Here is a 15,360-nt window from a genome sequence, read left to right on the forward strand (position 1 = left end):
GATCGATTACCGGCGGGTAGTCTAGACGTACCCCAATACTACTGTGGTGCCAGGCACAGGAACTGAGTGTCTCTCCTGTCAGTGCTCCTCCTACTGGTGCTCAGACTGCAAGAAGAGCAAGGAGGAAGCAGACTGAGTGAAATGCAGAAGGGTTGGTAATGAGGATAAGAACCTGGTGTGGAAGGGGAACAGGAGTCAGGAGAGGGCAACAGGGGCAAGATTCAATAGGACAAAAGAGGGGGAAAGGAATGAGGGGGTTAGGAACTAATGGGAACAGAGGGAATAAGGGAGCGGGACAGGAGTTGGGTGTGGAGGCATCGGGAGGGATGGGCCAAGAGATGTGAATGGGAGCAGAAGGGGATAGGGAGAGGCTAGGGGGAACAAGAGCAGAAGATGCTCTAACCATTACGGCACATTGGAATTAAACCCATTATTCTTAATTCAACATTCCTTTGCTAGCTACAAAATAGTTGTGAAAGCCACTGCCAGAATTTGTCTCATCTCCCTCTAGTAGCAGGTCCACATAGTTTTCTACTGCTGCTGGTTACTCCATTATCTCGTGGCAGAGGACTTTGCTGTGGATGTAACCATCCCAAACCTACTGGACTCCTGACTTATTCAGTGCACACAAGGACTGTGCTCTAGAGAAGCATCTGGGTTTTGTAGTGAATGAGGCTATGGTATTTAGGACCCTTGCTTCATTTGTTGCAGAAGTTGGAAGGTGTGCTGTGAATAAGGCAGGGGACTGCAGGACGAGCAAATGGTGGTTTTGTGGTTAAGACAATTGAATGCTTCACTAGAGAATTGGATTCTATCCCTGCCTCTGGAACGTAGTTCCTCTGTGATTCTGGAAGTTACTAAACCCAACATTTTCACAGTTAGATGCTTATTGGGTATGCTTTGTTTTCTGGGTGCCCAACAAGAGACATCTTGGGCCAAATTTGCAGAAGTGTGAAGCGCTCATGATTACAAGTGATGTCAATGGTAGCTCCAGTCTGTCTACTCATTGCTATAAAATACTAAGTACTTTGAAAAACCAGGTCTTGGGCTTCTCAAGTTGAGCACCCAGAATTAGTAGACACTTCTGACATTTTTGTCATTGGTCTCTGTCCCTTAGTTCAGCATGTCTAAAATGAGGATAATATCGAATCTCACTGGGATATTGTGAAGATAAATTCATTAACATTTGTAAAGAACTAAGGTATTACATTGAGAGCACCACAGAAAAACCTTTAAGAAATTAATAATTCTTTATTCTGTTCTGCTTTGGCTGAAGTGCAGTAGATAGTGTATGGGCCACACTGAATTATGAAGCTAAAATAAAATATTGAATAACTACCCATTCAGAAAGCACCATATGTTAGTCCCATATGAACCTAATTTGGCTAATTGGAGGCCAAGTGAAGCTGCTAAAGCCAGTGGGAATAGGGGACTGTGATGAGCAGGAGGTCACAAGCTTTCTAAGGTTCATGGCGTAAGGAAGCGGGCATGAGCAGGTGAGGGAAAATTCATTTACCAGGAAATCCTAAATGGGTCCTGGAGATTAGTGAGGCACCTATGGCTGAGATCCCCTTCATGGGGCCTTGAGATCAAAAGGAGGGATAAGGAGATTTTTCCTCCCCCTACTCCACTTCTGAACTTCAGGTCTCCTTCCAGTCCACTCTATTCCTTACCACCATTCCTGCAGAATTTAGGAGGACAGCCCAAGTCCTGTGTACAGTAGGAAGCTGAGAGGAAGGGAACTGTTGTGTTCTGTAGGAGAGGATCCCTGATTCTGAGTACCCTTGTAGAGTTACAGGACTTCTCTTCACCAGATGGGCGTGGGGACACTGGTTATTTGGAGACTTTGTAGCCAGCAGCCCCAGCTAGCATTCACTCCAGACCTCCAGGAGACTTTCCAATCTTTGGACCCCCTTCAGTTTATAGGAAAAAGGAGCCTACCTCCAGCTAGTCTAAGGTTTCTTTTTAAAAAAAACAGAACCTTTAAGGTGAAATGAAGATTGCAGGCATATATATTTGGGTTAAGTGAATGTTACCTCAAGAATGCTAGTGTAAAAACAAAAAAAGGAAATGCAGAGTTAGTTTGCACTTCTTAAATGAGGCATCCTAACTTGTTTAATTCTGCCTTCATAGTGATGCACTTAGAAAATTAAAAACTTGTGCTTCCTTATCCATCCATACTAAAGTTTAATTTTAACAGTGACCATAAAAACAAGAAGAAGAACAGGAGTACTTGTGGCACCTTAGAGACTAACAAATTTATTAGAGCATAAGCTTTCGTGGACTACAGCCCACTTCTTCGGATGCATATAGAATGGAACATATAATGAGGAGATATATATACACACATACAGAGAGCATAAACAGGTGGGAGTTGTCTTACCAACTCTGAGAGGCCAATTAATTAAGAGAAAAAAACCTTTTGAAGTGATAATCAAGCTAGCCGAGTACAGACAGTGTGATAAGAAGTGTGAGAGTACTTATAAGGTGTGTATATATATCTCCTCATTATATGTTCCATTCTATATGCATCCGAAGAAGTGGGCTGTAGTCCACGAAAGCTTATGCTCTAATAAATTTGTTAGTCTCTAAGGTGCCACAAGTACTCCTGTTCTTCTTTTTGTGGATACAGACTAACACGGCTGTTACTCTGAAACTTGTCATAAAAACAAGGTTCATTTAATCATACAATGGTTGTGCCACTTCGCAACATTGTTAGTCATAAGTAGCACATATAAAATAATTTTACAAATTCCTGGTTTGACAAACTGTATATTGAAGGCAGTCTTTACTCACTCATCATTAAGGACCTAATCCCGTCAAATGCTGAGGGCACATAACATTTCATGTGAAATGCACAGTTCCTTATAGGCTCAGTCTCTATAGTGACACTTGGCCACATGCCATCAGACACAAAATGATCCATATGCAGATTTAGCATGCCCAGATTATTACATTAGATTACTTACAAGAAAAAAGCAAAGATTAATGTAGTAACAAAGTAACAGTGAAGATGTCTCTATGAAACATAAATCCAGTGTTATGTAATGCATATCTTTAACACTCCACATGCAAAGAAATGATGAAAATAAGCTTTTGTCTCCTCATGGGCAGAGTTTGGGTGCCTTGTTCGAGAAACTTAACATTTCCAACATTGATTTCCAACTTAACATTCTTGAAAGATAAGATGCACTCAAACCTTAACTTTGCCTTACACTCTTTTTCATGTCTGTGTGGGGTAGTGGCTTGATTGGATCCCAAAGCAGTCAAGGGAAAAGTTATATAAAATCAAATTTTCCTCATACTGTAATGGAAAATCATACCAGTGACTTTCTTAGGGCTTGTCTACATGAGGCAATTGACTAGAATATTCTGCTATAGTGGAACAGTTATTTCGCTATAGCTAATTATTCTGCTATAGCTATGCTATTATAACTCCCCTGTGTGGGCATGCTATTATGGAATAACAGTGACACTGTGGAATAGAATGGCCATGCTGCAAAGTCACTCCAGCATAGCTATAGTGGAATCGTTATTCCGCTCTAGATATGCTAGTCAATTTCCCTATGTAGACAAGCTCTTTTTGCAAGCTGATGCTTTGGGAATCCTAAAGACACATATCAATATCCTTCAAACAAACAAAGATTACAATATTTTTAGCTATCCTGTAAACAACAAACAGCCACTTCCCGGCTCTTTGAGCTCTGGTCACGTGTAGTATATGCTCAGTAGTGTTTAGGTAAGTCAGAGACAAGTAATCACTGCAACTGCAGTGGAATGAGTGAGTCCCTGTGACACAGTACACTCTTGTACACTATGTTGCTGTATTATTGCATTAGTAAATTCATTGATTTAAACAATATCTTTAATGTATGCATTTGTTAAGGTGTGCACAGGTCTTCGTGTTTTTAATAGATGAAGTAGGCATTGAGAGAATGAGTGTGCAATGTCAATTCTTCAATTAAGATGCTAGGATATTGTGTGCTTTCTTTTATAGAATTGGGCCTCGGCTCAGGTTACCTTGTTTTGGTTTTTAGCACAAAACCTCAGTGGTGCTTTGCCTTTTTCAAGTGACAAAAGCAAACTGCCTTTGATTTTGACTTCCTAACCTATAGCGATATGCAGTATTTTACACTTGCCAAGTTACTGTACTCTCTCTGACCATATCAAGCTAAAATAGTCTCCATTTTGGCTTTCATTGGTTCCGTGGCCATTGTGATCATCTAGTCTGACAGCCTGTATAGTATGCGCCTTAGAACTGAGGCCTCCTCCTCCCCCACAACATGCTGTAAAAACTCCACTGCCCACCACTGTCACAGCAACTGTTTTTCTGCATATAAAAATCAGGGCCAGCATTAGGGGGTAGCAAGCAGGGGCCCCACAAAGCTAAATTGCTCAGGCTAAGGCTTGAACTGTGTGTGGCGAGGTTCAGGGCCCTAGGCTTCAGCCCCGCACAATGGGGCTTCGGCTTTCTGCTCTGGGCCCCAGAGAGTCTAACATTGACCCTGCTTGGCAGACCTCCTGAAATCTGCTCAGAGCCCCCCAAGGGGCCTCAGACCCCTGGCTGAGAACTGCTGTCATAGAGCACAGCTTTTAGAGAAAATCTAATCTTGTTTTAAAAATTGCCAGTGATAAAGGAGCCACCATGACACTTGTAAATTGTTCCAATGGTAAATTACTGTCACTGTTTTTAAAAAAAATGGTCTTATTTCCAGTCTGAATTTGTCTAGCTTCAACTTCTGGCTATTGGATTGTGTTATACTTTTCCCAACTAGATTGAAGAACCCATTATCACATATTTGTTCCCCTTATAGGTACTTACAGACTAATCAAGTCACCCCTTAACCTTCTCTTTGTTAAGCAAAATAGATTGAGCTCCTTGAGTCTATCACTATACCACATACGGTATTTTCTAATCCTTTAATAATTCTCATGGTTCTCTGAACCCTTTCCAGTTTATCAACATCCTTTTTGAATTGTGGACACCAGAACTGGATACAATATTCCAGCAGCAGTCTCATCAGTGCCATATATGAGGTAAAATAACCTCTCTACTTATGCTCAAGATTCCCCTGTTCATGCAGCTGAGGATCGCATTAATCCTTTTGGCCACAGTATCTCACTGGAAGCTCATGTTATGGTGATTATCCACCAGGATCCCCAGTTCTTTTTCAGAGTTGCTGCTTCCCAGGATAGAATCCCCCGCCTGTAAGTATGGCCTACATTCTTTGTTCCTAGTTGTATACATTTATATTTAACTGTATTAAAATGCACATTGTTTGCTTGCGCCCAGTTTACCAAGGGATCCAGATCACTCTGTATCAGTGACCTGTCCTCTTCATTATTTATCACTCCTCTAATTTTTGTGTCATCTACAAACTTAATCAGTGGTGATTTTATTTTCTTCCAGATCACTGATAAAAGTGTTAAATAGCATAGGGCTAAAAAACAATCCCTGCAGGACCCCATGAGAAATACACCTACTTGTGACCTATCAGCTAGCCAGCTTTTAATCCATTTAATGTGTGCCATGTTAATTTTATGTCCTTCTAGTTTCTTAATCAAAATGTCATGTAATACCAAGACAAATGCATTACAGAATTCTAAGTACATGACTTCAACACACCTTTATCAACCAAACTCGTAGTATCATCAAAAAAAATACCACGTTAGTTTGACAGGATCTATTTTCCATAAATCCATGTTGATTTACATTGATTACCCTTCTTTAATTCTTTATTAATCAAGACCCATATCGGCTGATCCATTATCTTGCCCTGGAGCAATGTCCGGCTGAGAGGTCTATAATTACATGGGTAATCCTGTTTACTATTTTAAAATATTGGAACAACATTAGCTTTCTTCCAGTATTCTGGAACTTCTTCAGTGTTCCAATACTTATTGAAAATCAACATTAACGGTCCAGTGAGCTCCTCAGCCAGTTCTTTTAAAACTCTTGGATACAAGTTATGTGGGTCTGCTGATTTAAGTGTCCAACTTCAGTAGCTGCTGTTTAACATCCTCGTGAGATTCTAGTGGAATGGAAAGAATGTTATGATATAACTACCTCATCTTTTTTCCCCTATATACAGAACATAAATATATATTGAACACCTCTGCCTTTTGTGCATTACTACTGATAAACCTACCATTTTCATCTAGTAATGGGCCAATACTATTGTTAGGATTCTTGTTGTTGCTAATATACTTTAAAAACTCCATACTATCCTTAACTCTTCCGGTCATAGATATCTTCTTGTATCCCTTTGCTTTCCTTATCAATATTATACCATTCCTAGCTTCTGATTTATATTAACTACTATCAACTTCTTCTTTTTTCCATTTTTATATAATATATATGTGTGTGTGCATTCACTTCCTCTACCAGGTAGATTTAAAAAAAAAAAAAACTAATATGGTATTCTTCCTCAGTTGTGAGATTTTGGGCATTTAGTATGGTGTTCTAAATGATTTCCAATTATCATTCACATTTCTCTGATTAAATTCCTCCTCCCACCTGACTTGGCTATAAGTGTGTTAAATTTTGTGAAATTGGCCCTTTTAAAGTACCATGTGTGTATATATATTACTGGTCTGGACTTTACATATTTAGTGTGCAAACAGAATAATCAAGTCATGATCACTTGTATCTTAGCTACCATTAATTTTTAGTTCTGTGACCAGCTCCTTTTTATATGTTAAGATGAGGTCTTATATAGTTTCCCCCATGTTGGATGCAACACTTCTTGAATTAGGAAATTGTCATCTATACTGTTTAGAAATCCAAGGATATCTTATTGCTGGCAGCATGAGACATCCAGAATATGTCACTCAAATGGAAGTCCTCCATGATCATGTAGCATTTCCCCCTATATATTATAGGTAAGTGTGTAAGGAGCTGGTCATCCTGTTCCCTAGTGTGTTTTGCTGGTCTGTAGTAGACACCAACTAATACCCCATCTTGTGCTTTATTTGTTAGGACATTGATCCATAAATATTCAGGATCATTTTATTCTAAGTTGTCAGTGATTCAGAAACAGGTAATGTTATTTTTGACATAGAGTGCCACTCCCTCTCCCCTTTTGCCCACTTTATCCTTTTTAAATAGGGTGTAACCATTGATTTTAACATTCTAATTGCCACCAGATTTCAGTAATAACAACCAGACTGAATTTATACTTAAAAAAAATGAGCAATTCCTTTTATTACCAGGGTCCTAGCATTGGTGTTTAGGCAATTAAAGAATTTCTTCTCTTTGTCCTTTGGTTCCTTTAATTTTCTTCTCAACAGCTAAATCTGTTCTATATGAGTGCTCATACCTTCCCTCTTTTTACCCTCTTTAAATCTTGCCCTATTTCTAGGACTACACAAGGAATAAAATTAGTTTTAAAAAACCTCAGCAATATTAGACTCAAACCTCAAAGGCTTCACACTGTCCCAACCTGTGGAGGCCCCATGATTTCCTGTGGCACTCCAGTCTCCTCTCCCCCCCCCCCCCCCCACTCCCTTTATCTCCAAAAAGATCCTTAAGAGGACAGCACATGCAAACCTCCTCCAACCCTCCCTCCATCATTTTCTCAACTGATGTCTTCTGGAGGAAAACATAGTGGTCTGCTAATGCCTCAAGTATCTTCATGGGGAGGACTGCATAACGACAACCCCATGTGATTCCCTCTCATCCAGACTAACACAATTTCCTCCCACAGCATCCTTTCCCATCCAGTCTCCACACTTCAGTAGCACTCTTCCACCTAGGTCCTGTCCTCCTTAAGCACCTTTCTCTGCTTACACTTGGTGTCTTACATGAGGGAGGGTCAAGGGACTGTTTTTAATTCCTAGAGGAGCAGTGTTAACCCTCCCCCATAGAAAGAACAGGAGTACTTGTGGCACCTTAGAGACTAACAAATTTATGGAGTAACTGTATGGAGTGGAAATCCATCAACCTCATGAAAATTTGTTAGTCTCTAAGGTGCCACAAGTACTCCTGTTCTTTTTGCGGATACAGACTAACACGGCTGCTACTCTGAAACCTCCCCCATAGAGTAGAATACAATCCCTAGCCCACAACAATACATATAACATGTACCGATAACATTCATAAAGCTAATGTGTTGTACTTAAAGTACTGCACAGGATCTTTTCAGGGGGAAAAAGGCAAAACGCCACATTTATTAGTAATACGTATATTAATTAACATTGTATCATATGCATAGGAGATATAGAGAGAGAGAGTACACTCACACACACACAAGCACACTCCGTCTTGTTGTTGTTACCAGTTAGTTGCTCCCCTTAACTACACTGGCCAGGTGAGTTAGATGGGGGAGGGGGTGGAGCCGGGCTTCTGCCTATCCGGATCGATGCTCCCATGTTGTCAAGACGAGACCCGGGATCCTCTGCAAGACACCTCACTTTTATAGCATCTTCCCTCTCATGCAAATCTATACCAGATTCAAAATCTGTGTCAGTGTCCATTGGTCCTTTGTGCTTCTTTCTTCTGGGTGTTGTCCCAATGCTGCAAAGAGGGTGTTTCCAAAAGAAGGTGGTTGCTTCTAACCCCTGAGGCTGTCAATATGTCTGCTTGTCTGGCTCCCAGCCCCTCTCCAAGGGTTGAGGCTGTCTGGAGGTGCTGCCTTCCATGTCTTCCTCATTCACACCTCCTTCATTCAACAGGACAATTGATTAAGAGTGGTGGGGGGGAGGATCTTGTTCTACTGCTAGCAAAAAGACATTTTCCTTCTATCTTATTCTATCCTTAGGGGCTATAACATTATACCAAGGGCAATGCAAAGTTTCTACATGAGGCTTTGAAACAAAAGTTTCCATATACCAAGGCTCATCAATACAAGGTTTCTATATGAGGCTTTGATACAAAGTTTCATGAAAACAGAGGTCACACGTGGGTAGACCCACTACAAGGTTATATGAAGAGGCACAATGTAAAGACATATGAAAATTATCAGAGATTTATCTACAAATGTAGTAAACCCCAGATATACTGCCTGCAATTGCAGTACTGAGGCCACAGGATCTCTCTCCACAAAGACAACAGTGGAGAGTTGCAGAAAACAAGGGGTGTCCAGCTGCTTGTGGGAGGTGGGGCTTTGGTGGATAAGGGGGAAAGTACTGTGAGCCACTGTGTCCTCATTATAGTTTATCCCAGGAATAAAAAGCTGGCCCTTTGAGGTATTGGTTCTACACTGAACACAACTGAAGTTCTAGATCTCAAATCCAACCATTTCCAATTCAGTTTTCAAAATTTGGATTTGGCGTTTGTCTTTTTTCATTCTAACTAAACTTTAGAAAAATTGCTTTATGCTTAGAAATATGGAGTCTTGAATAAGTGAATACATAGTTTTATTTTAAATCACAACTGTGTATTAAAGAATCACTGCTTTTTAGCTGTTGTTTCACTGCTCGACCTCTCTATGGCATTAGCATCTTGACCATTCCCCTGAGATAGTTTTATTGACCATAAATTTTGCTCCTGGGTTAACTCTCATTTTTCAATAGTGTTTTCAGGAACCATATTTTCTGAGTACATTTTCATAATTTCTGCATCAGTTTTATGCTAGTTTTAAATGCTAGTTTTAAAATGTCAAATACAATTCAATATTAAGTGCTAATTTAAAGAAGGCTTTTTAAATTGCTGTGTAAACCTATAATACAACCTCTCTGCATACGGGATAAATAATTCCTAACATTACATTCTGCATATTTTTTCATGTAGTATTTTGAGAGAGTACAATTAAGAATGATATAAAAAAAGCGGATTAATAGTTCTTGACTCTGTGTTTAATTTGATATGGAAGAGCTTTCTTTAAGACAGTACACAGTTGTTCCGATTTGCCATCACTGGATTTATTTTGGAATTTGCCTTGTGTTGCCCAAGCAAATAGATGTTGATCCAGAGAGTAAAATACAAAGGTTCCACATACAGTGGAAAGAAGATCAGCAGTCACAATATTTGCTTTCTTTTGCAAGCACTAGCAAAAGCAACATTGGAGGTTGTAAGATGAGGGCAAGTCAACAATAAAGACTGGGCAGTTTATTCTTTTTTTAATGTATCCTTTTTTCCCCCAGCAAATCGAAATGGTAGAAAAAACATCTTACCATTTTTTTTTTATATAACCCTTGTTTTTATTACTCTGTTTTTTGGGGGTGGGGCAGATTCATTTCCAGCTGATAAGCTATTTACCAAATTATTATTTCCATCTGAATTTTTCTTTTTTGATTCCTAGGTGTGTATCTGCTATCTTGTGCACCAATGAGCCTGGAATTCAATCTGCTGGAATAAGACAATGGCCTCTACGTCCAGTTGAAATAAAGGGGTGAGCAGCTTCCTTGCAGCTGGTACCATGTTAACTCCTCCTTTAACAGGCAGTGTGCAGATGGAGGCAAATTTCATTATATTTTCTTCGCTAGCCTGCCTTGGGCAGGAGAAATATCTTTTTTTTTTTTTTTTACTTTGCTGTGTGTGAACACAAAAAACATGGATGGTTGTATAGAAAGTATTGGTACTACTGGTACTGCTACTAGTCATACTGGATCAAGTCAGTGGCCCACATCTGTCTGTCTGTCTAACTGTGGCCAGTACTAAATGCTTCAGAGGAAGGTGTAGTTTAATAAACAAAAAATCCTATAAGGAATAATTATTCACTAATAATTCCATAGAAGTTTCTTCTTGACCCCGGACAATTAATGGTTGGTTTATACCCTGAAAAATTAGGTTTTATATCTCTTATAACTATCTGCTGTATTTAGTCTTACTGCAGATGACATTGTTTATATCTGTTTCTTTATTGAATCCTACAAAGCTCTCTTTTAGCCACATCTTGCACCAATGAATCCCACAAGGTAGTTATGCCTTGAGTTAATATCATTGGGTGTCCACTTTCTTAGTTTATTATGAGAGTAAATAGGAGAACATGGTTGACCTGTATATCATTAAGCATTTTATATACCTGATTCAGCTCACCTGTTGACCTCCTGTCTAAACTACATAGACATTCTTGTTCACACAAGGAAGTCTTTCCAAGCCTCTAATCATCATTGTTGCTCTTCTTGAACCTTCTCTATTTCTACTCTATCCTTTTTTAATTGAATTATATTTTTGCTGACTAGAATTGAGTGCAATATTACAAATGAGGATGTACAGCCAATTTATATAAAGACATTATGTTTTTTCTTATATTATTCCTTTTTTAATAAAACCTAACATAATTTGTTTTTTACCACCACTGCATAATGAACAGATATGTTTCTTTAGTTATACACAATGAAAACTCAGTCTTTCCTCATAGACATAGAGTCATAGACTTTAAGGTCAGAAGGGACCATTATGATCGTCTAGTCTGACCTCCTGCACGTCGCAGGCCACAGAATCTCACCCACCCACTCCTGTAATAAACCCCTAACCTCTGTCTGAGCTACTGAAGTCCTCAAATCATGGTTTAAAGACTTCAAGGTGCAGAGAATCCTCCAGCAAGTGACCTGTGCCCCACGCTACAGAGGAAGGCGAAAAAACCCCAGGGCCTCTGCCAGTCTGCCCTGGAGGAAAATTCCTTCCTGACCCCAAGTATGGTGATCAGCTAAACCCTGAGCACGTGGGCAAGACTCACCAGCCAGACACCCAGGGAAGAATTCTCTGTAGTAACTCAGATCCCACCCTATCTAACATCCCATCGTAGGCCATTGGGCATATTTACCGCTAATAGTCAAAGATAATTAATTGCCCAAATTAAGCTATCCCATCATACCATCCCCCTCCATAAACTTATTAAGCTTAGTCTTGAAGCCAGATATGTCTTTTGCCCCCACTGCTCCCCTTGGAAGGCTGTTCCAGAACTTCACTCCTCTGATGGTTAGAAACTTTGTTCTAATTTCAAGTCTGAACTTCCTGATGGCCAATTTACATCCATTTGTTCTTGTGTCCACATTGGTACTGAGCTTAAATCATTCCTCTCCCTCCCTGGTATTTATCCCTCTGATATATTTATAGAGAGCAATCATATCTCCCCTCAACCTTCTTTTGGTTAGGCTAAACAAGCCACGTTCTTTGAGTCTCCTTTCATAAAACAGATTTTCCATTCCTCGGATTATCCTTAGTCGCCCTTCTCTGTACCTTTTCCAGTTTGAATTCATCCTTCTTAAACATGGGAGGCCAGAACTGCACACAGTATTCCAGATGAGGTCTCACCAGTGCCTTGTATAACGGTGGCTTCAGTTAATTTAGAGCCAATCAGTGTGCATGATTAGCTCAAATTGTTCTTTTCAGTTTGCATTACCTTGGAGTTGTCTTTGCTGAATTTTATCTGTCATTGTCTTGTCCAGTATCCTCATCATCCACCGAAATCCACAGAAGGAGGCTATAGGGGAGGACAGCTCTGATAGGATTCCTTTTAGAGGTCTTCCTCAAATGTTCCATTTAGAGGAGATGGTGTTGGAGCCCTCCTCAGTGGAATGGGCTACAGATCTGCTTCCAAATATCTCTTCCTCCTCCCCTTCCACATAGGTGGGGGAGATGCAAATGTGGGGAGTCCTCTCTGTGTCAGAATCAGGCATGATGGGGTCATCCAGGCTATTGTTAGGACCTTGTTAAGCTCCTCATGTTCTTCTGTAGGGTTGACTAATTTACATAATTTATCTGCAGATTTTGCCACCATACTGTTCACACTCATTTTCAGGTCCTTTAATAATGGTATGAAATTACATTAGTCTGAAAAAGATTCCTTTGGACAGACTCCCTATTAACCTCTTTACACATTGAAAATTAATGATTTATTCCTATTTTCTGTTTTCTCTCTCGACTAGTTTCTTACTAAGAACAGAACATCATCTCTCATTCTGTGACTACATAGTTTCCATAGTAGCCTTCTGTGAGGGACTTAATATGAACTTTCAAAAGAATTTTACCAAATTATATCTTCTGGTTCTCCTTTATCCATTTAATTTGACTTATTTAAATAATTATAGGAGATCAGAGAGGCACAATGTATATTTATAGAGCCATGTTGGTTTGTCTCTGAAATCACCATAAGACATGAAATGTGAGTAGCCTATAACAGTAGGGAAAATGTACAGTTCTTATCCTCACTGCATTTACAAGTGAAGACATCTACATGGTTTCCCCAAGCATAAACTATCAGATAAAACAGAAAGGGACACACCTGAAGATACGATGAAACTCTAAGAAAGCTGCTACTTTAGAATGTGGCCCTTCAGAATCATACAAATTTTAGTGAAACCTCCACTTTAACTGGTAAGATGAACACTGGTCATTACAAGACTGCTTAGTCCTTACAATCATGTGTCTCAGTACAGTAACAAAATATTTGCTTATAGCGCGGGACCGCACATGGATCCCAAATTTAATTACCTTAATTGGAATCCCTGCTATAACGCGGTCCCCGCGTTAACTCGGGACCGCGCATGGATCCAACACCCCGTGTTCTGGCGAGGGTCCAGTGTACAAGTTTGATTATTAAGTGCATTTGTTCCTTCTATTCTCACCTTCCCCTTTTTTATAACTTCTGTAGTGGAGAAGTCTGTAATATTTTGCCATTCCAAAAAAACAGATACCGAATCTATAATTTTATGGAGATGGAGTAGCAGTTAACCTTCAAGCTAAATATTGTCCTCTAGTAAATATATGGGACAGTGGAATTTGAATAGTAAACCCAAGACAAATGTAGCAAGAATTTTGAAATGTTCCTCATTCTTTCCATTCCATAATAAAATACTGGAATGACACTAACCTAGTAGTAATTACTTAATAAATTTGGGTTAGAAAATATAAACCTCCAAGTATCTAAGGATTTGAAAAAACTTGTTGATCTAATTCCCAAGAAAATAAATGGAAATTTGGCTTATGAAACCCTCATTTAAATACTTCATAATTTCATTATCCTTTTTTATTTTATTTTTTTATTGACCTTTCCTAACGTGTTATTTATAAAGTAGTATAAAATGTGAACCTTTTATTGGTCCTTGTTACATTAAAGGGTGGTGCCACACACAATATTTAGCACCACATTTAAGAAATTAAATAACAAAAATCTATATTAAAATTAAAGTTGTTTCTTAGTGCTGTAAAAGTTTTCCAGAACATAAATACTCTCACCATCCTGAAGAGATTAGTCTTAGTAAGATCAGGTAAGCACAAGACATAGGAGAGCTGGATTTATTTTAAGGAGGGCAGAGAGGGAACGTCTCTGAGGAAGCCAAGGAGGTTGTTCCAGGAGTAGTTGGCGGCCGTCTAGAAGGCAGAGATCTGAAAATGGAAGAAGGAGACGAAGGAAGGAGGAAGGCAAGTGGTCAGGGGGAGGAGGAAGAAAGCATAGGAAATTGAGGGTAGAAGAAGAAATGAGAGCAAAGATGTAAGTGAAAGACAGATTATGTAAATCTTTCTAGGTGATGAAAAGGAGCTTTAATTTTATACAGCAAGAGATGGGAAGGATGGAGGAATTAATAGGCTGCAGGTTTAAAACAAACAAAAGGAAGTACTACTTCACACAATGCAAAGTCAACCAGTGGAACTCATTGCCAGGGGATATTGTGAAGGCTAAAACTATAACTGGGTTTAAAAGAGAATTAGATAAGTTCATGGAGGACAGGTCTGCCAATGGCTATTAGCCAATATGATCAGGGATGCAATCCCATGCTCTGGATCTCCTCAGCCTCTAATTGCCAGAAACGGGAGTGGATGACAGGGGATGGATCACTTGATATAAATATATTCTGTTCATTCCCTCTGAAACATCTGGCATTGGCTACTATTGGAAGACAGGTTACTGAGCTAAATGTAACATTGGTCTGACCCAGTATGATCATTCTTATGTTCTTAAGAATAAAATGTGGTAGTCAAATGGAGTGTGAGAAAACTAACATTAGTAGCATATTGGAATGGTAAAAGATAATTGAAAGTTATAAGAATAAAGATAAGAGGATGATTGGGTGTAGACATGTTTTGAGCAGTGGTCACAATGAGAAAAGGACAGATGTGGAAATATTAAAGAGGAAGAAACAACTGGATTTACAGGGAGTGGATACATGAAGAGGAGGAGAGAGAAGGTAGATTTTTGGAAGTATTGTAAAGTTGTCAGAGAAGGGAGAGGTTTTAGTAGAAAATCTTAAACCTGTTTTAATATGTCTTAAATTTGAGATGGCAGTTAAATATGCAAGAATAGATTCTTCTTCGAGTAATGTCCCTATGGGTGCTTCATCTTAGGTGTGTCTGTGTCCCTGTACCTAGGATCTGAGATTTTTGGTAGCAGTGCCTGTTGGACTGCACATGAGCTCCTTCTCCCCCATATCACATTGTGAGCAGCAGCTATATAGTGCTATTTAGTCCAACTACCA

General features: G+C 39.4%; 1 protein-coding gene across 7 annotated transcripts in view; it reads left to right on the forward strand.

The window, feature by feature from the left end:
* The window catches only part of PKNOX1 (PBX/knotted 1 homeobox 1), a 70,845-nt gene that overhangs the window by 6,267 nt on the left and 49,218 nt on the right, over positions 1-15,360 (forward strand). For 2 of the 7 annotated variants that reach the window (XM_054005142.1, XM_054005147.1), the window contains exons 1-2: positions 4,057-5,208; positions 10,242-10,331. The gene's annotated coding sequence lies outside the window, so the exon portion shown is untranslated. Of the gene's footprint in view, positions 1-4,053; positions 5,209-7,020; positions 7,041-10,241; positions 10,332-15,360 lie in introns of those variants that run through there. The other 5 variants (XM_054005086.1, XM_054005120.1, XM_054005105.1 and 2 more) reach the window with 5 other exon arrangements.

Source organism: Malaclemys terrapin, chromosome 1 (genome assembly GCF_027887155.1).
Source record: "Malaclemys terrapin pileata isolate rMalTer1 chromosome 1, rMalTer1.hap1, whole genome shotgun sequence".
Taxonomy (NCBI): Eukaryota; Metazoa; Chordata; order Testudines; family Emydidae; genus Malaclemys; species Malaclemys terrapin.